Genomic DNA, 22,699 nt, shown 5'->3' on the forward strand with positions numbered 1-22,699 from the left:
CACCAGGGTGTAAATGTGCGTTGTGTGTTATAAATGCACTTGACCAGTTGATATCTGAGTGGATGGTGAGTTACCCATTGGGAACGGTTATGGAAGTTGGTGACTTTAATGCCAATTGTAGTAAGGTGCAGCAGGTATTGGATACATATAGTTTAGATGAGAAAGTGATTGTAGAAACAAGTTTAAACAATCAGAGATCCAAATGGATGAACTTAATGTCAATAATGGGTTTACAATTCCTGCAACCAATCAAGGGCGAATGCTTGGATGAACCATATACCTGGACTAATGGTAAGAGCAGAAACAGAATGGACTATGCTTTTGTGAGTCTTAATAATTACCATAGTTCCACTCATCTTACCCTAAGAACCACTCCATGTAGCGACCATAAACTGCTTGTCATTCGACTCCCTATTGTACATGGCCCTACGAGGGTTTAGAACCATGGTGAGAGTCTTGTAACTAATAAAATAAAAAAAATGGGTTGGGGGACAAGAATGTAGCAAGAATGGAGCAGCACTAAATAAACATCAGGCAATAGATAGAGTAGATCGGAAATTTCTCCAATTTAAGATTGTGGAGATGGCCTTGTTAATTGCAGACTATGCTAATAGATATGGTGCAACTTCAAGGCGAACTAAGTAAAAAGTGCAAAAGGAGAATGATGCAGAAATAACAACAGTAAAGAAGAAGAAATTAACAAGTATAAGGAAGGTAATGAAGAAAGGAATTAAAGGCCTCATTAGTCACGTAAAATGTGATGAAATGATACAAAACATAGAAACCAAATGCAAAAATTGGTTAAAAAAGCATAAGGACTCTTGCAGGACTGCAAGATGGAGCATATTATTTGACTTGCTCAGAAGGAACGACTCAAAGAGGTTCTGGCATAAAGTAAGAGAAATAATAGAGCCAATGGATCATGCCTTGTTAAATTCAATTGTTAAAGAACATGGGAGAGCTACATTAAGGATCTGTATGGAAACAAATCATATGAGATATGCACTACCCAATTGCCTTAATTTTCCTTCATTTTCAAGGGAATGGAATACTTTTCACTGAAATGGAAGTTGAGAAATTTAAGAGACTGAAAGTATCAAGTGCTCCTGGGCCAGATGTGCTGGCCATTAAAGTATTGAAGGACTATGCTGAGATATGGACTGCAATTTTAACAACATTGTTTAGTAAGATCAGCAAAGAAGGTAGTACACCCTCTTCCTAGAAGAAATCAATTTCCATAAGAAGGTTGATCGGGTCATAACTACCAATTCTAGGTTGCTAGCAATGCTAGATGCCCAGGGAAAACAATTTGGCACCCTTCTTTTGGACAGATTAAAATGTTTGGAAGAGTGTTCTAATTTGCTGTGTTACAGCAATCAGGTTTCTGCAAAAGTATGGGGACATACAAAAACATTGGGGCTATGAATGTTTTTAGATTTGGCCTACTCCAACTCTGGTCTGATGTCGTGTTAACAAAACTTGACCATGTTGATGCATCAACAGAACATTTGTGTAATAACTTCTGCGCAGTTAAAATAAAAGTGAGTAATCATGACTGCAGCAATACCATTGACAAACGTTAGACGCTGTAATCAACTTTAATTCAAAATCATGACTTGCGTGCAGCAAACCAGGCTTCGGAGTATCTTCAATTCTTTCCGTCCAGGTAACATCGAAATATGTTTCTTCGGATGAGGCTCAATGTGCTACCGACTAAAGAAATGTTGTTCCTTAGACACGCTAACAGCACTTTAAATTACATCTGCTGATTTTGTTATAAAGGTGTAGAATCACTTCGACATTTGCTCAGCGAATGTCCGGAACTAACTATGGAACGATCTACTGCGTTGGGGTCTTTTGTCTCACATAATATGGACACCGAAGATTGGTGGTCCTCATTAATTACACAATTACATGTTAATACGTGCAACTATTAACTATCTGGACAAACCTATAGGATCTGAAAGAGTGAGTTATGAACTGTTTTGTAATGAAGCTGCTATTTTTGGTTGAAGTCCAACAGATTTACAGACAAGAAATGCATTGATGATAAGTCGATATGATGTGAGGAAGGACTCCTCTTTTTTTGCAAAGAAGTTTTGTACGAAACTATGATCAATAAATGCTGGTTTATAAAGACAGAAGGTTATATATTGCTTTCATCGATTTTTCAAAAGCTTTTCACAGCATCAACGGGGTACACTCTGGTTGAAAATAAAAGGTTGGGGGATCGAAGATGATCTTTTGTTCCTAATTAAGCTCTTTTATATGGAGACATCAGTGGCAGCAAAACGAAGCCAGCAGGGTTATACCACTGATTATATCGAGTCACAAAATGTCCTAAAGCAAGGATTTGTCCTTTCACTGACATTATTGAATCTTCATGTTGCAAACCTGGGGACTACTTTAGACTCTTGCTGGTCCTATCCGCCAAAATAAGGAACAGGCGGAAAGGCTGACTAATGTACGCGGTTGACATCATATGGCTTGATTGGACACCAGTTGGATTGTAGTAAAGGACTTTGACCGAGCTGTACTCCTATTCTGAAAAGAATGGGTTTGAGGCGAATAAGGAAAATAGCAAAATCATGGAGGTTGTAATAGAAAGGGCAATACATTTGTGTGGAAATTAGATGGTGAACCAGTAGGACAAGCTGGGGCTTATGAATATCTGGGTGCTCTTATCACCCTGACTTATTCTATTTAAGTGAACAGGGGCTATGTTATGAATAAAGCTCTTACTAAGTTTGGGATGGTAAGAAAAAGTACTGCATCTAGAGTTGGATCCTCTAAAGAAATGCTAATATAGGTTTACTTTGCCAGCAATGTACCTAGCATTATATATGCACTAGAGAGCTATAAGGACAGATCAATAACATGGCTAAAGATCTTGGAAGGATGTATCTGGTGGTGTGCACCAGGGCTTCCTCAATGCACCCTAGTTGAAACTATCCACTTGGAGTTAGGCCTGGTATCGCAGTAAACAACATTAAACATTAGAAGTATGCTGTTACATAAGATACTTAATGACCCTGGAGGAACTCAATACAGCTTGTATAACATACTATGGGACAAGCAGTTTTCTAGTTGTCAACAAATTAGAGAATGGAAGCATTCAGTAGAGGTTTTTCATAGGAACAACGTTGTACACATGAGCTATTCTGAACACCTACAGGGGAATAGTACTTTCCAGTGCTACGTTAAACAGAAATTCACTAACCTCTTTCCATTGCCGTATCTGATATTATGAGGCAATCCTACTATGTGATATTTTGGATTGAAACTTTGACTCAACCTCCTGCCTTCTCTGATCAGATTGGTACTAGGATGCAGGTTGAGAAGGAAAAGAGAGCATGTAGACTATGCAGATCTGTGCAGATCCCAATTGGACACTACTAAACTACTAAACACGTCCCCACTGGTTGCCCGCTTCTGAGTAGCTCATTTGAAAAATGGTATGGCACAATGGGTACATTAGGCACACGCGGAAATGAACTGTGCTTGTGGTACTCTATTTATAACATGCCAATGTGTTCTCTGGCTCGAGATGCATATAAAGTGTGGACTTATGCAATTAATAAGACTGAATCTGAGAAAGTGAAGGGTGATGTGTTAAGTATCAGAGAAGCACAAGCTAACAGAGGTTAGTTCACTAATTGATATAGGGAGTATAATATGTAGATGAGAATCTCATTACGAAATGGTGAAATTAATGGATCTTAACTAGAATGATCCCAATTCTAACAATCCAATATTTAATAAGTTGTTAAGGCATTGGTCTTATAATATTATTTTTGTGATGATGGATTGTTTGTTGAAGTGTATGATATATATATATATTGTTTTATTATGACTGATGAACTTTTATGAATTTAATACTGTGCAAACAAGTTTACATGTTAACTCAAATGCACAATAATGAATGGTAGAGATTCCCTAAACTCTCCATAAAATGTTATTGAATCTGAGTTTCAGGTGCAGATTATTTTCTGTTTTAAACGCACACTGGTGCAATGTACTCCTGGCAAAATGTTTTTTTTGGTTTAGGTGAACACAGGTACTCCCTTGCATGGTTGTATATTTCACTTCAACGACATACAACATACGTACAGTATACTTAAAGTGTAGCTTACTACAGTGGGAAGATCTATGAAAGATGACCCGATACTAAAAAATTCCCACTTAAACCCAAAGCAGCAAAATCACTAAATTGTGCTAGAATTGTGTAGGACTTACTCCTGGAAAAGTAGTCATGTGCTGGTGATTGTTCCTTTTAATGAAAAAAAGGACTTTGGGGGTAATTCATCTAAGTTGGCGCACACAGCTGGTGCACAGAGTGCGTGTGCGGCAGTCTGCGCCAGCCGCGTCTGCCAAAACCCATTTCAACGCAGAGCGTATTCATGGATTTCAACATCCATGACCAGCCATGGTGCAGAGCGGCGCAGCGACCCTGCAGCAGCACCAGTAACGTCCCCAATCCTGCCCCGTGCGCCAAAAAATGTTGCACAAATCTCCTACATGGCGCAAAGGCCAGGGGACCAGCATACAGTCCCCCAAGCACGAAAACGCATGGAAAACTCCCTGTGCACCTCTCGGAATACAAGTACACCGCTCGTGCTATCGAAAACGCGTGTAAAAGTCCACACGCACCCCTCGGAAGACACGTACCCCTCTCATGCTATCGAAAATGAGTGGAAAACTTCCTGCGCACTCCTCAGAATACACGTACACCACTCGCGTTATCGAAAACGCATGTAAAAGTCCACACGCACCCCTGGGAATACACTTACCTTGCTCGCACCAGCCAAAACATGTGGAAAAGTCCATGCACACCCTCGGAATTCACCTACCGCATCCCACAAAGAGCACGTACAGAGCGATGGAAACCCACGTGGGACCTTCAACCCGTGGCGAGGGAAATGACCGCGCATGTTATGTCACAGACGCGCTTACGCGCTAAGGGCCCTTCCTCGAATGACATGCTGACTTGCTGTTTTTTCACATTCCAAATCACTCTGTATCAAGCTGGCCACGTGACAACACACGGAAGACCACGCTCCTGCCCGGAAGGCCTAATTACTGCCCCCCAGAGCCCCGAACAGCCTTCCACGAGCCATCTGCTGCTGCCTGCCTGCCTGCTGCCACCATGCCCTGGCATTTGGTGCCTGCACATCTGCCATCTGCCGGGGTCCAGTTGCAGTGACCACCCCTGCTGGAACAGAAGACTCTCAACTGAAGTACCATCACTCCACAGCCCAGCACCTAGTTGTCCACCCACACCTGCCTCGGGAATTGCAATGTCTGACACAACACCTTCCGGCACCAGTGGCAACCCCCAGCCAGAGAGGCAGAGGGCTACCAGCTTCAGTGAAAGTTCTTTGGTCACGCAGGGATGTAGTCATGGCCTGTTCCAACTCCCTGTGAGTTGCCTCGAGGCACTCAGCCCGCCTCAGCGCCCTGCGCATGGAGTTCTCCACCCTGACCATAGTGAGCTGTGCCTCCTCTGCCTGCCGCCACTCCACATCTATTTGCCGGCCCAACCGCTGCCACACAGAAGACACTCCCAATCCAGGGTCCTCCTGCCCTCAAACCAATGCCTGTCCCTCTGATGTAGATGTCCCCGAGCCATGATGCCTCCCACCCTGAGTCTGCTGCTGCCGTGCATGTGCCCTGCTGTTCGATGCCTGCACATCCTCCTCTTGCTGGGGTCCCGTTGTGGGGGTGGCCACGCCTGCTGGACCTCCGACTCCCGACTGTGGCAGGGATGTTTCCTCCACCAGCCTGGCAGCTGGATCAGGGTCAGCTCCACAGGGTGCCTGGGTGATACTTGGACAGGAAGATGGCACGGAGGATGACTGGCGCATAGGGGGTTCAGTTGAGGAGGGGGTTGCTAGAACATCCAGCACATGGAGAAACCCAGCCTGGGTGACCTGTCCTAGTAGGTTTGACACGGTCAATGAGGTATTTGGAATACGTGTATTGTCCTTACGAGAACCCTGCACGTCATCCCGAATACCACGTTGACGCAACGCCACCACAGCTAGGACAGGCTCAACCCGGTCCCGGATAGCCATGTCCGCAGGGAGAGGAAGGCCAGTTGTTGTTCACACATCCCCTCCCTGAAAACGGGTCTGGACGAAGGCATCCCTGCTGGTGCGGGATGATGCAGTCACAGGATTGGGACGGGATTACACACAGGCACCTCAGCGGCGGCCTGTGCTGCCTCCTGTCCCTGCCTCTGGACTGCACCAGTGGAATGCCCCTCTCCAGCCCCCATGCGTGGGCCTTCCACGGCCTCCTCCTCAACCAAACCCACCACCAACCTGGATGACTCCGTGCCATCTTCCTCCATAGGCCCCTGTGGGGGCTCAGCAGCCTCTTCTGCTGCCGAGGAGTCCACCTCTGACCTCCACCTCGGACGCAGCACCAGACTCCTCACTCCCCGAAGAGATGACAACCTGGGAGGGGAGCTGGGCCTTGCGTCTCCAGCTGGCGGTGGGATCCCTGCCGCTGTGCTCCACAGCACCATCTTCGCCCTCTTCATCAGTTGACGCTGTAGACAGGGAGAGACAGAACACAGGCATCAGGCATCAGGGCATTGTACAATGGTCTGATACACACATGACAGTTGCACATGAGTGGCAGTGTCAAACTTCAGAGATGGCATCACACTCCCAAACACACATATCATTTGAACCCACACACATGTGCAAATTAAAAGGAATGTTGCAGCAGGCAGCAACATCCATACATATACAGCAACATGAGCATCCGAAGGTTAGCTTGATGTCACATGCAACACGGGGAGTGCCGAACACATGCACACACGCCACCAGACATACATGCATCTGTACATCTCCACCACCTGTCACAGTGAAATCATCGGCAGCTATGTCACATTTGCCAATCATGCTCCTACATGTCTGTGTCACATGCCTCCATGGCGTATCACATTTGCACACATGTCAAACACACACACGCACATGTATGCCGTGCACGTAAATGAAGGTGGAACCAGCATCCATGTGTCACACCACAACCATGGCACAGTACATACACAGAAATGCAAACAGGTGTGCATCCCCACATGCATCCGTGCATTATGCATTTGAACACATACACCATTGATGTGACTCACACATGACTGGACTCACATGCGGCAGACTCATGTCCCTGCACATACACATCCATACATAGGGCTTTCCAGACATATGTTCAAGCTGCACACTCCTGGCACACCTCAACATGCACTGTGTCCAATCCAATCAGTACCCATGGACACTTACCGCTCGACTCCAGACGGGTCTGCTTCTGAAGGACCTGGAGGGGGAGCGCTGGGCGTATATGTTACAGGACCCTCATCTGGTTGTTGGTAAGGCAGACCCGGCACCACTCTGCATGCGCTGCCTCTAAGAGTTGCCGGGCCTTGCTGAGGGTCCTGGACCTGAAGTCCTCCCAGCGCTTCCAGACATATGCCATGTCGTGGGCTGCCACCCCTTCCACGTTGATGGCAGCCACGATGTCCTTCCAGATCCTCTTCCGTCCTTCATTGTCGGCACATGGTCTTCCAAAGAGGGCATCATAATGCACCAGGACTTGCTCCAACAGGATACCAACTTCTGTGGCACTGAAGCTGGTAGCCCTCTGCCTCTATGGCTGGGGGTTGCCAGTGGTCTCCGATGGTGTTTCCCCCGACATGACAACCCCCAAGGCAGGTGTGGGTGGGCAACTGGGTCCTGGTGCTGGGCTGTGGAGTGATGGAACTTCAGCCGGGAGTCTTCTGTTCCAACAGGGGTGGTCATAGCAACTGGACCCCTGCAGATGGCTGACGTGCAGGCACCAAATAGCAGGGCACGTGGCCAGCAGGCAGGCAGGCAGCAGCAGATGGCTGGTGGGAGTCGGCTCGGGGGGGCAGTAATTTGGCCTTCTGGGCAGGAGCGTGGTCTTCCGTGTGTTTTCGTGTGGCCAGCTTGATACGGAGTGATTTGGCATGTGAAAAAACAGCACATCTGCGTGTAATTCGGGGAAAGGCCCTTAGCGCGTAAGCGCGTATGTGATGTAACACACGCGGGCGTTCCTCTCAGCACGGGTGCATAGTGATTCGGCACATGAAAAAACAGCACGTCCACGTGTTATTGCGTGTAATTCGAGGAAAGGGCCTAAGTGCGTAATACGTTTCCCTCAACACGGGTTAAAGGTGAGCGGGGCCAGCAGTTCGCTGTACGTGCCTTTCGTGGAGATCGACGTGTGTGTTGCTATTTTGTGTTGTTTCACGCGCCATCACAACTTCACAGCGGATCACGGACATATCTCTTCTTTTGGCAGGGGTATTGGCTACGTGTGTTTTTCATTATCAGGCTAGTCATACGGTGCGTCGCTCATGCTATTTTTCCCACTGTGGGTGCCCCTGTGTATCGCATACTCGTTTTCGAGGTCATAGTAGCCTGCGTATCCCACGCATACGTGTTTTTCGTGTCCCTGGGTGCCACCGCGTACTGCAAGAGGTTAATTCCACACACGTGGGCTACTGGGGGTTGCGTGGATGGTTTTACTGTAGTTTTGGGGTGCCTGAGCGTTGCGTGACCCATCACTTTATCACCGGGGTCACATACAGCCTTGCAGGTACAGGGGTGCTGTTAAAATCTAGTACCCCACGCCCTCCACCCAATTGCCCATGACAATTGTCATGTACAGCTCCCATTGGCACTACTACATCTGTGCCGGCACTACTCCATCTGTGCCATGGTTGGGAGGCCACAAAAGGGGAGGGGTGCCTCAGCTGGGCATACTCCACGTGGCAGGCGTGTTCAGGGATGTGGCCGGGGTGACCAGGGAGTAGGGGGACTCCAGGGTGTCCAGGGTGGCTGCAGAGGGGGAGGGGGCAGGGGTGCACCACTTTGCCACAGTCATGCCACCACCCCCTGTGGCTCCGGGAGATGCAGCTCTTGCATCTGGCACTGGTGCTCATGTGACCCGGCAGTCTGTTTCATCGACTTCCATGGGCCCAAGGGTAGTGGTAGCTGCAGGTGCAGCTGTGGACACCACCACCCAGGCTCAGGGTCTGCCAGCGCATGCTGCGTTGGCACCTGAAGAGTCCCAGGAATATTTCCAGTAGGTCAGGAGGCACACCGTAAGTGCACGCAGGGCTGCCCTGACCGAGGCACGTGTCCCTGGGGCAGGATTGTCATCTGCTGCCCCGAGCAGCTGGGTGTTGGCAAATGCATGGGCAGATGCAGCCAACAGCACCCCGGCTGTGAGTCTACCATCCAGGACAGTCCCGGTCAATGACCCTGGCACAGCGGATGTTGCTGCGTAGGGTCCATTACAGAGCACACAGCATCCACTGAAACAAGTCAAGGCTTCCATCCTTGTTCCACCTGCCACTCCCTCAGTTCAATCCACCAGCACCACAGCCCATACTGATCAGGGCGGCATTTGCCAGCCAGAGTCCGGACCACTGCTCAAGAGGAGGACGGTTGCATCTGCAGCAGAGGCTGGGAGCCCAGACATGGCTCTGGCCTCTGGCACGTCGAGGAAGAAGCCTTTCTGCAACCAGGAACTGGACTTCCTTGTGGGCTACGTATCGGAACATGACCGTGGTATGCTAGGGGACCCGAATTGTAGCACTACGGCTGCCCAGAGTTTGACCCACTGGAAACATGTTGCGGAGGGTGTCAGTGCAATCGGACATGAGGTGTGCACAGTCCAGGAGTGCAAAAATCGTTGGGATGACCTCCGACGCTCTGCTAAGCTAAAGCGTGCCTCTAATTTTAACATGACTCTGGTGACTGGCAGTGGGCCACCACCAGAGGAGGAAGGCCTCACTTCACACAAGTCAGTGCTGCAGAGTTCATACCGGCAGAATTGTACGAAAGAGTGGGAGAGATGCTGGACTTTGATGCCCCGTCCAGTGAGTGTTGTCGCATGTTTGTCCAGGCCATGTGTGGTTTGCTTGTGTGATGTGTTGTGCTTGACTGCCACTACATGCTATGTGTACATGGTTCTCATGTGCGAGTCATGCAATGCTTCACAGATGTGTGCCTGCTGTGCAGGATGCTGGACATGTAGAGCAGACAGGGACTGTTCTCATCACCACACCTGCACCCTGCTCACATGCTAGTCACCCGGCTGCCCCTCCGGTCCATCCCCTCCGGTCCATGTTCAAGCTCACTGGCCCTTCTGCATGTAGCCTGGGGTGTCTTTCCACTCAGCACAGGGACTATGTCATCGCATGACTGACGTGCATGTGTCTTCTGCCTGCATGCGTGTACTCCACGTAGGCATGCTCACTTGCCCCTCCAACCCAGTGCACCCAAATTTCACCATTGCACTGGTGGGTGTCATGTTGGAGTACTGCAATGGCCTGTTCAACGCTCCTGTGTACATGCACACTTCCACCTGGCAACCTGCCAGACACATACAGTGGGGTACATCCTTTGTCCTTGATGCTGGATGTCTCACTCGGACTGTGCAGATGGAAGATGCTCCGCTGGGACATGAGTGCCCATTCATGCTCCATGTGTATAACATGCATGGCACTATGTGTCCTTGCCCGGATGATCATTGTAGTACGTGTCCATGATGACATACATTTAATGGCATTTGATCATCCATTCCATGGCCACTCTGGCTCAGTCCTGCATCATGCACATGTTTAGGGTGTCACAGTCTGTGTGGGGCACAAGCCTCCCCCTGTTTCAGGCCCCCTGACTATGTTCAACTGGTGTGGGGGCTTCTGCACACATGGGTCCTACTACTGAGGGTCATCATGTGTCCTGCTTACTGTCCCATTCTCATTGGGTGTGTTGTCAGTTGACTCGGATGATGCAATTGACGCTAGTCGACATTGTCTGGCAATACACAGTTCTCTGGTCACCCTTTCGCTGCCATGCAATGCCTCCCTTTCATTGTTTGACATCATAATGTACTTGTTCATGTAGATAGTGGGTAAGGTACACATGTTCTGCACTGCATCAACCCACTTCTGAGCTGTGTTACACCGTTCTACATGCCTACCTACTCACTGCTGCAGTGACCTGATATATATGGTCAGATTTTCATCCCTTCTCTGTCATGAATGACACGGGTACAGGTGAATCCTGTGACAAATGTACTCAGCATTGGAACACCCTAGTGGGTGTTTAGCAAAGTTGGTTGGTCTATGTGCGGCCTCGACCAACTGGTATGGGGCGCAGATTGAATGTAGCCTGCTAATCGGGTTGTAATGACTGTGGAGCTGCCTTCATGTGTGTATGTGTACACTTTCACATACATCAAAGCAAGCAGTGTTGTAGCTGCTTGCTTTGCTGTATTGGATACTGTTCATTTTCACAATACAGGTGTATAGGGAAAGGGGTGTTTAGGAACACTTTCATATGTACATGTGCAAGCAGCTTCAACGTTGTGTAGTTCAACATTGCGGCTACTCACTTATGTGTGTGTGAAAGTGTTCATTTACACATGTGTCTTCTGCATCTTTTTTGTTGACTGACTATTATGTAGTTGATTGACGTTAATGCTGGTGTGATTTCAGCATTGCACACGTTATGTTCAACTGGCATAATCCTTAAGGTGAACTGTTGTGCAGTATGTGTACGCCCAGGCCCACTTAGCTAATATGGTGGGGCCTGGCCATGCAGTATTTACACATGGAATAATGGAATAGGACACAATCATAGCACAATGTGCTCAATCAGGCCCTGAGGGGTGTTCAAGAGGCTTCATGGCCTGCAGCTCGGACTGTACTGGGCGTTATGGTCCCTCATGCCTGGTTGCCGGCCCTTGCTTTGCTCGGGACATTCACTATATCTACAAGGCCCATGACACTCGGTACAGGGCGAGCTGCAGATGGATGAAGCTATTTTGGTGATGATGGTTTAGTGATGCATGTACATGCTTATTACATGTGTCATTGTGTGTTTGGCTCCACTTGCAGCTCTGGTCAATTTGCAGTTCTGACATGCTTATAGTATGTGCCATCTCTTAGTTGCCATTTGTCTTTTCTGGCTGTGACATGTGCCTGACCCAGGTGGTGTCTGATGGAGGTGATATACTTCATTTGTACTTGTGTAGCCTTCGCTATTTGGACTCATCCATTTCTGCTTTTGGGATGTGTTTGCATATCAATGCCACTGGATGCATGACGGATTCTCATTTGTGTGTGACATGTCTGATTCATGTGTTGGCTGTCGATGTGATGTCTATGTGTGTGTGGGTTATGTGCTTCTGACATGTGTACTCATGTTTATTTTTCTACTTTCCAGATGATGACACAATGGAGGCAGAGGATGGTGATGTCAATCCAGACACAGGGTTGCTATTACACCAGAATCCCAGCACAAGTGGGGGTCGTGGGGTAGTAGGCCACGAAAACCCACTTGTGCTCCAGACCATTGTGTCTAGGGCTGGCAATAAGTCTAGCCCAGATGATCACTCTGACGACTATGTTGAGTTGGATGTACGTCATGTCCGTCCGTCGACGGTGAGTGATTATGATGTGGACGATCCTCTGTCCGCGACACCTGCACTGAGGGGCCAAACGGTGGTGGGACCTCCGCCTGTGGTGGGTCGGGACGCACGGTCACGCTCCACACCAGTTGCTGATGTGCCTGGGGCATCACGTCAATGGAGAAATGTAGTCCTGCAGCCGACGGCGGTGCCAACCCAACAAGGACCGCAGCTCCTTGGGCCACGTGGGTGCCAAGCCCAGCAATGCAGTGGCTGTGCGCCACCGGGGTATACTGAGTGGGAGCATGCCATGGTTGCAAATTCCGAACACCAGGGGCAGCAATTGATAATATCGCTCAGAGCATGGAACGTGTGGCCCAATCTGTCCTCCCCCCTGCTAGGCAGGTGGATCTCCAGTAGCAGGTAGCACAGTCCACGGCCCTCTCGCTCAGGCTGGGCATGGCGGCCTCAGACAGGGCACGCAGGGCTGAAATGGTGTCTCTGCATCAAGCACTTGCTGCTCACGCAGAGGCACACAGGAAGGCCCTGCGGGAAGACCATGAATCCCTATCCCTAAGAGCCACTCTGGGTGTGCTCAATATGACACAGAGGCAGCGGACAGAGGAGAGGTTGGAGCAGCTTGAGAATACCATCTCAACTGAGCTACGTGCTTGCCGGGAGGTGCTCCAGATGTCATGCCAGGCCATGCAGGAAGAACTCTGTGTTACACGTGCTACCTTGCAAGTGGAAGCACGCGTATCACGTGATGTTCTGCATGCTGACCTATGTATCATCGCCGCACAGAACCATAGACACCGGTCCCGCAGAGTTGCTGCTGATGAGGGGCAAGCTGCACGTAGGCGTGGTCAGGGTATTTTGCAACGTCCACCTTTTGAGTCATAGGTTGAGTGGGACGACGACTTATCTCCCACATAGGTCGGGCCGTGCAGGAGTTGTGCCCATGAAGGTTATTTTTTTATCTCAACATCATCGCATGTGGGTGTTGAGGTGCAATCCGTACCTCCCCCCTCCTGGGCCCCCCGGGTCGTATGTGGCCATTTTTGATTTTTATAGTTAGTTTAATTAGTTAATATAGTTTAAAATTGCTTGTCTATTGTGCATTCATGTGACAGTGTAGTGCTTTGTGGGTTTTGATAGCCTCCACTGTCTGTTCCAGCAGTGCCCTTCAAGCTTGTCTTGTGTATGTGTTTGCAGCTTGGGGTCATGACTCACATATGCCACTCCTGCTTCCCCTATCCATGGGCTTGCAAGGATGGTTTGGTGTTACATCCATTTACACAAGGGCATCGGACTTTCGTCATATCTGTGGCCTGTCTGCTGGTGTACTACTTGTGTTAACACCCCTAGTGGGAATTATTTTTTTTTTCTCCACGGCATGTCTGCAATCAATTTTGGTGAGTACATTATTGAAATGTCCATTTATTGATGTTGATTGTGATGTATGTTCTTTTATTGCCTGTACACATGCTTGATGTACTTCATGCTGTAGAAAGTAGCCTGTACCCTTTGGCTGTCAAAGTCACACTGATGGTGGGAGGAGATCGGATGTAAGTCTCAGAGATGACCCAGTGACAACCAGCATGAAGACACACACACAGGAAACTTTCCAGCCTTACTAAAAGCTTTTATGTCCTTTCTACAGGAAAAAGAGCCTCCAGACTACCGTTCCCAGCAGACACGGGGCCGAGAACTACAAAATCCTGGCCACGTTGGGTAGTGCACACATGCGCATGCATGCGCAGGCAGAAGCATGGGGCTTGTGCTCAGACATCCAACAGAAGCAGACGTGTTTCCAGGAGCTCCAAGCAAGGTGAACAGCATGAGGGGCCACACCCCAGCCAACCTTCCTCCAGGCCCCTCGCACATGCATGCTAAGGAGTGCCAGTGCTGGGGAGCTTGGCCAGGCATTGGGGAAGATTCGCACAGTACAGCTAAGCCGCGTTGATGACCAAATGCCAAGTAGCTTTCAAAGTTTTTAAGGGCACACGCAGGGGGCGTCACCCATATCCTCAAGTCCCCCCTGCTCCATAGAAGCTAAGTTATTAGCGCAGTAGCGTTCCTAGGCAGTAACTGATACAGCACACAGGGGGCACCCAGTGACGCACAGACTCGAGTGCAGTGCATGTCATTTGCATGTGCAAATTGACACGTGCACTGCCTATAGAAATCCACGGCTGGCAGAACACGACTTGTACTGAAGTCACACCTCACCACATGCGTCTAGCAACTCACCCAAGGACCATTCTATCATGTGTGATTCTTAACACATTGGTCTTCCATTTACTGTGGGGCCACGTGCGCCTGCCTTACTGCCTTGACAGTGTATGAACCATCATGGGGGCAAGCTAAAGTATACGAACAAAGCAGCAGACAAGAGTGTTTGTTTGTGGAGAAGTCACTTAGTTTGAGGCATGAATGGTGTGTGTGTGTTGAAAACACACATAGAATAGTAACTCATGCTCTCTTTGCAGCATTGAACTGCTCCTGTTACCGTACCTGAGAGTGCGCAGGTAGGAGGCCAGCACTCACCCCAGAGATAAGTCTCTCTTTGGCTTGCATTTGACCCATTTTGTACAATGTGCATGGGGAACATGGTTTCTATGATTGCATATGTGTTATTGTCAATAGTTGTATTTTGTATTTTGCCTACTTTCCCCTGCCCATCCAACTCCCCTCTCCTGCTCCTCTTTCCGGTTATCCTGAATACCTATGCCTTGTACGGGTTTTTAGTAGTACAATTTACGTATAACGTGTACCTAAGAAAAATATGTTGTACTGCATGGCACAGATTTTCAGTAGCGCAACATAACCAAAAGGTTCCTTTAGGAAGGGTCGTTTGGTAAACAATATGTAGCTTCCGAAGAATGCCACATGAAAATATACTGTCGTACAGCACCGTGACATATCCCAGACTCAGTACACACTTACCTGAACGAAGTATGCTTGTTGGGCAATGTGGAAATAGATCTTATATTCATGTAGGAACGTTCGCCTTCAACATTTGCCTTAAACAATTCCAACACGTACTGGTATGCAGCGACTGCGAATGCACTACACATTATATATTGGTAGGGAAAGTTGTACTTAACTGAAAAAGACATCAGCTAAATGCAGCCTTCCTCCCTAAGAAATAGCAGCTGTGGTGTAATGCAAAAGCATAAGAAACTGTGTTGCTCATAACAGATGGAAAAAATGTGTTGCCACACATACAGTCACTCATATTACCGTTTGATGCCTTTTTGCTTAATGCCGGTCACATATTACCTTATTGCCTGCCGTGGCAAAAAATAAAGCCACCCGTAAACAAAGTTAATAATGGGTTAACAACGACCTTTCACAGTATAATTGAAAAAAAAAAAAAACTTTAATACACTCCACGCACTCCTTCTTTCTCTGTAAAGTACATAGGCGCAATAATCTTTGCCAGCAATAGTCTAAATTACGAATGCAGTAACATGTGCTACTAAAAAGGACGTGTACTTGTTGTAATCCGAAGCGACTTTGGCAGTAAGGATCACAAAAGAAAATCCTCTTTCAAGATGGCCGCCATAGAAAGGGAAGGTGGTTATTGCATACATAGCCCCTCTTCCCTTTCCATTGTAGGTTGCAAAAAGCACAAGGACGTGGCGTGACGCAGAACCTGTAAATAAACATTCAGCGACGTACAAGCTAATAAATTACATGTGCAAATAAAACAGAGGAATGGTAAAGAACACGTGACCATTTTATAGGTTACAAACTAGATTTATTTAATAACAAACTTGCAGAGACCATCGGAATAATCTAATCAATGCAATGATTACAATGCTGATTAGGGAGGCATTGCAAATGTTGAAGATAAGGAGGCTGTTTTTTTGCACAAAAAAACATTTTGGGGACTTCGTTGAAGCAGTCACTTTGTTTCCACATTTATTTCCCAAAAGTCGTCATGACGTTAAGCCTACAGCACCATAAATGATGTCACGTTGCTCCAAATAACGAGTTCAGCGAACGAGTAAGGCGGGCTTACAGTGTCATTCCACATTATTGTTATGGACAGGCAACCGCTCACCAGCAGTTGTATTTGCCGTCCAAAGAAGCCCTCACTCGATATTTGAAAACCATGGCACGCACAAAAAAATAAGTGTCAGTAACCAACCTAAACCAACATTTGTTAAAAGATCAAATAGAAAATGTCCAAAGTGGTACACAAAAATGCATGCTCAAAGTTGACATTTTAGTAATATCTTACTAATGTCCAAATGTACCTATAGGTGGAGGTTAGAAACGGCGAGATTTTGCATGCGCCGTAAGAGAAGTACACAGAAAGACGATCATTTAGGTATGAAACAAAATCGAGTGGACAAATAAAAAGAAATTACATCGCGTCATTTCAAAGAAGACCAAAAATACGTGCAAAGTTATACACAAAGCTATGAGGACAAAGTAAGCATTTCAAATTAGAAATATAAATAGTAAAAAAGGTTGAGTGCAGTCATACCCTGCAAATGAGCAACGTGTGCACTCTGCAACATTACAGGAAAATTGTGCAAGGGCAGAAAAATAATACATTAATTATATTAGCACAATTAGATGGGCAGTTATGTAAAAATAAAGCACGGATTGCTGTACAGTGGGCCAAAGAGAACTTGCAAAATATTTACAGCCTCCATTCTTTTTCAGCAATTCAGTCACAAATGTGTTTGCATCGAAGAATCTTCCTTGACTGACATGCATGTCACTTACAAACTTTTTAAAACATAACCTTATCAATTGCATTTTTTTTACCCTTTCATTTCGTGAATAGCGCGCAAGTTTCTCTTGGGCTCAAGGTCAAAAAACAATTGCCCCTTTACTTTCACTCGGATGCGCAGGCGTACTGAGCGGTCAACCAAAAAAGCAACTCATGTGGCCTTCACTCAGAAGGCAAATACATTCTTGCTTTGAAGCAACATAATGAAATCTAATTATCAGAACCTGTACTCCCATACAGCTTCAGAAGCGCTGTTTCAAGCAAGCACTGCAGATAATGGCCTTAGTTCTCAAAAATGCAGAGGCCAATCTGAGGGAAATATTAGTGCAAAACACATTTTGATCCACACGCTGTAATTGGTCGTAGTGCAGTGAGCACGAACTTCCATTTCAACGTATCATTTTGCAGACAAGAAAACAGCACTTTTTCACTTTGTGCTTCCACAGCTCATTGGGCCCCCTCAAAAGTCACCTTGTGAAATACTATTACTTGAGTGTGAGAAGTCTAATGCTCTCTTGTTTTGGAGCTGTTTCTGGCAGTATCCGCGCACACAAAAACATTAGTAGAAGAGAGGGTGCCACCAAACAAAGCTACCTTACTGCACGCTATTTTGCAAACAATCTGGGAAAGAGCCACATGGTCGGGAGCACAACCTTTTCCCCCTGTCCAGTGTAAGGGGAAAAATATGTTTTGAGAACCCCTCCCACTTATAACTTTCGTCCCCCTGCACCAAACATGACCAAACTTTCCAACCAAAGTTAGAGTGGGCGATATATTTTTTTTCCAAAGTTTGGCGACGATTAGTCCAAGGGTAGGACATTTATAAGGCAGCCAAAAACAGTTCTTCCTATGGAAACAGCCACTTCACCAAAGCAACACAGTCACTAACGTCCCTCTTGAATGTGCTGCAGTGGGTGCCGGCAGGACCTAGAGATTAAGATATATGTCCACATACTTTTGAATGTATAGGTGTACAATGGCTTATACCTTCACCGCTAACAAGGTCGTTACTGAGTGCATGGGCTTCGGCCATGCAGCCAAGACTGTACACCCTCCCCAGAACCATCTGACATGCTAACCTATAGGACAAGTGTATGCACTGCAGTAATATGAAGTGTGTTTCTGGGCAGGGCCTAGGGTTTTACGAGTATGATGTATGGGCTACATGCTGCAGTCATGGAAGCAAAACTCTACATCCTGCCCACAATCACCTCGGTGATGTACAGTAGTATGGGTGTATTGATAGGTGTGCTATGCTTCACTTATTCTGGCCAGACACTGCACTCCTACCGTTTGTACATAGATATTATTGCAATGTGTTGATGTGCATTGGCTTATAACTCCAGTGCTTATAACTTTCTTGTTGGGCGCCCAACACTGTACACTCTCCCCTCAACCATGTAAACGATAATCAATACTGCACGTGTAGCCATGGTCGTGACATGCAGCGGTAGTTGTGGGCAGGGCCTACAGTCTTGGAAGTATGTTTGGCCTATGGCCATGCATCCAAGGCTCTAGGCCCTGTCCACAACCAGTGCAGCATGTCACGACCATGGTGGCGTACTAAGGAATAACACACCCATAGGAAAATGTAATGTAATCGGGAAATACACTCCAAATTAATGGTCACTAACGCCACGCGTGTCCGGCGAACATTCTCAAGGTGCCTGTACACAGCACGGACTCAAATTGTACCCTTATTAGATCCCTCATTTTCTCCACGAACAAACATCCTGAAGAAGGCGCCAATGCAGAATAATTAATACACAATTGCCGGCCAAACAAGTACAGTATTTCATCCGTCTCTTACTCTGTGATCCTCCCCATTGCATGTCTGCGGAGATGACGTCACCACCCCTGGCCAATCGGTATCATGTCCTCGGAGCGAACAGGGAAATGTGACCGTGGAGCGGACATAGATATCACTAATTTATTCAGACATATTTTTTGGTTGTTTTAAAGGAAATTACTAGACAGATTGTCACCAAATTTACTAAAGCACGCTTTCAGGTCCAAGCCCCTGCCCCTGGCACAAATTTGGTGCAAATCCGTTCAGCCGTTTCACCTGTAGCCATTTTTCCCAAACATCTCCAAACTTTGCAAAATAATTCTGAGTGACCCATATACAAGGTTGCAAGGTTTGGTGAGGATTCGTCCAGGGGGGAGCAAAGTTATAAGCCACCCAAAAAGTGCTCTTCCTATGGAAACAGCAACTTAACCATAACTACATGGCCACTAATGTGGCCATGTAATATATATATTATAGGGTGTGATAGCCACCCTATAGTTAAGGTGAGTGTCAGAATCCCATAAGAACACCTCAAAATAATATCATTAATAACTTTTGATTAGAGTAACGGATTTGACCGACATTTCAAAAGTGATAAAGGACTCGCGGACCCCCAGGTGTTTCATAAGGAGTCGTTAAAAAATAAAAAAGTTATTAAGACAAATTTTTTTTTTTTACAAAAGTGCGCCCTACTTTCCATTCATTTTCTCATAGACAAACAAGGTAAATTTTTCCCACAGCACACAGCCCAATCCGCTGGACCGATTTGTATCATGTCTGATTTGGACCATGTCCGAAACAGCTTGGGCACAAAGTGTTGACTTGCGATTGTTGTGTTGTTTGTGGTTATTCCATGCAGTAGTTATTTAAATATTTGACCGAGAAACGGCGGTCCCCTTCTCAAAAATAGAAAACTATATCTCAGGGATTTACTCCAAACCAGTTTTTTTTTTAGAAATGAAACGCATGCCATCTTGTTTTTCTCTCAATGCAAGAGCTGACCACCAGCCTAGGATAACAGGAAATGAAAAGTACTTAAAGAGCTATTTGCAGGTTAAAATAATTGCAAATGACTTTATTCTAGAGGTGGGGAGGTTGCTTGAGGACACCAAGTGAAATTTGGATAATATAGGAGGTCCAGCGACAAAGTTTGCTGCACAAAGGTAGTTATGGCTATGGCCTCGAAAAGCTGACACCTCAAAGCAAACTGCGTCACAGAAACAGCAATTGTTGTGGGGGGAAAGGGAGAGGGCAGGGAAGGTAAAGTGGGTATCTGGAGAGTGGTGGGAGCTTGGCACGGATGAGTGAGGCACTTGGTTAGGGGCTGGTGGCCGGAAAGCATTTTTTTCGGACGTTTTTACCATATTCGTGGCTATATCTGAGGCTATAAAGGACTACAGATACCCACTGGTAAGAGTAGTTCAGCGCCCGCGGCTATGTATTTTGGGGTGTCTGTGTTTTATCTCTTTTTAAAAGGCATTTTTACAGGTATACTGACGTCGGTGTGATAAATCACTGACCATTGGCCTTGACACAGTAGGCATTTGGGATTGGGCGTCTTATCTATTTTGGCTGTGTGTTTTCAGACTTTCTTAGATATGTGACTGTGGAGAAAAAAGAACATTTAAAAAAAAAAAACTATACAAAAAGGACCCACCCTACTCTAGTTTTAGATGCCCCATACACTGGGCCTCATTTCGACTGTGGCGGCCACGGTATGAACGGTGCCGGTGAGGGACCGGCACCGTTCATACCGGGCCGCCACATTACAAGTTCTGCAGCGGGTCCCGCTGTGTACGCCTGGCCAGACCAGACGTGCAGAGCAGTACCCGCTAGCAGAACAGGATGGTAACAACTGACCTGTCATAAACGGGTCCATTGTTAGCATCCTCCCCATTCCCATTGAGCCCTATGACGGTTCAAATGGGAATGGGGACGTACCGGGAGTTACCGGGCACGCAAATATCGGAATGGCCCGGTAAATCCCATTTTTTTGGACCCAAACCCGAGTTTGGGGGCAGCCATGTTGCTATAAACGGCATGGCTACCTCCAAACTCGTAATGAGATCCACTGTATTTTAGCCTGTGTATTCTCACCCATGCTATTATATCTTGTGTAATTGTAACCAATACATGTATGCCCACCTAGTTTACTGTCATGTATTATGCTCTGCTTTCTTTATCTGTATCTACCTTACATGGGAAGTCTTTTACTCTATTGATCTTTTAACCTGTAATGTATTATAAATCCCAAAGTGAGCCCCCCTCAATGAACTCTAACTGCGGTTATATTAAAATGTTTTTGGGAATTATTGTATTGTATTTGTGTATTTATATGTGACAGGTAATCCTTTAAAGGATTGTTTTGGGGTACACTGAGTGTAGTATTTTAGCATATTTGGAGTACTGTTTTGATGTTATGAAGGGACACTGTATTTCCTTCATTGGTTAACTCCATCATGTCTATAGAAATTGGCCATGTAGAATTGAATGTTGTTGTTTGAAATCCATAATTGGTTGTGGTCTCTCATGAATGCTGAAACGACTTTATCAACATTTCTCCATGATTTTTCAATGTTTCCATTAAATTTGATGGTCCATCTCCATTTTCGCCTCTGAGTCAGATTGGAAAAGAAAAAGACTGTGTGCCTCATCATTAGTTTGACGGTAGCCCATAAATCCGGCGTTAGCGGTATTAGCGCCAACAATACCGCTCCACCGGGTCACGACTGCAATCAGCCAGCGCTATTCCAGCCGCGTGCTCTTCCAGATGGCTGTAAAAGCACTGGCTGTAATAGTGCCAACAACACAACGCTTTATCAGAGAACTAACACAAGTACAGTATTGGAACTACTAGCGCTGGAAAACTGTTGCTAATAGCGCTGGAAATACCCCAAGCCGTCTGCTGGGGGTCAAAAGAACACATGTGATAGTAGCAAAGCCACAGGTGCATACAATGCACACACGAGGCCTACAAAAGACCCACCCAGGCCCCAAAAATACTTCCCAACACCATGTTGCTATTTGGAGCAAGGAGCCTTGACATGGACCTCTACATACTGCCCCTGAGCTACAGAGGCTCCTGACAACCAGACCAGGGAGCACAGGGGAGGTGGAGGAGGAGAAGACCAGCCCCAGCAAGGCATGCAACCATCCCCATGGTCAGGCCATCACCCTGGGCCCTAACTGATAGCCAGTTGGTAGCATAGTACAGGCTGGAGAGGACTAGCATCACACAGTTGCTCGACACAATTCAAGGGGACATTGGTATCAGGATTTGCTGTGCCCCAACTCGTGAAGCTGGTGTCAGTCCTGCAATACCTTGAGGGGGCAGCTTCCAGCACACCGTTGCTATGGTGCATGGGATGTCCCAGTCCACATTTAGTGCAGTCCTGGGACAGGTGATGGATGCAGTGCTGCACCATGTGAACCAAAATACAGCATTGCCCACCACCCAGGCACAGATTAATTAACTTAAGGCACAGTTCTATCCGATTGCACAAGTGCCCAACGTGATCACAGCCCTATACTGCATACATGTTGCACTTGTTGCACCCGTCACCATAAGGCATCTTACCCGAATAGGAAACATTTCCATTTTTATAAATGTACAGATGACCTGTAGCCCAGACTTGACCATCAGCCACTGCTGCACTCGCTACTCTGGATCCACCTACGACTCAATGGTGCTGCGCAACAGAACACTGCCA

This window comes from Ambystoma mexicanum, chromosome 10 (assembly GCF_040938575.1).
Source record: "Ambystoma mexicanum isolate Mex_15411 chromosome 10, UKY_AmexF1_1, whole genome shotgun sequence".
In the NCBI taxonomy this organism is placed as follows: domain Eukaryota; kingdom Metazoa; phylum Chordata; class Amphibia; order Caudata; family Ambystomatidae; genus Ambystoma; species Ambystoma mexicanum.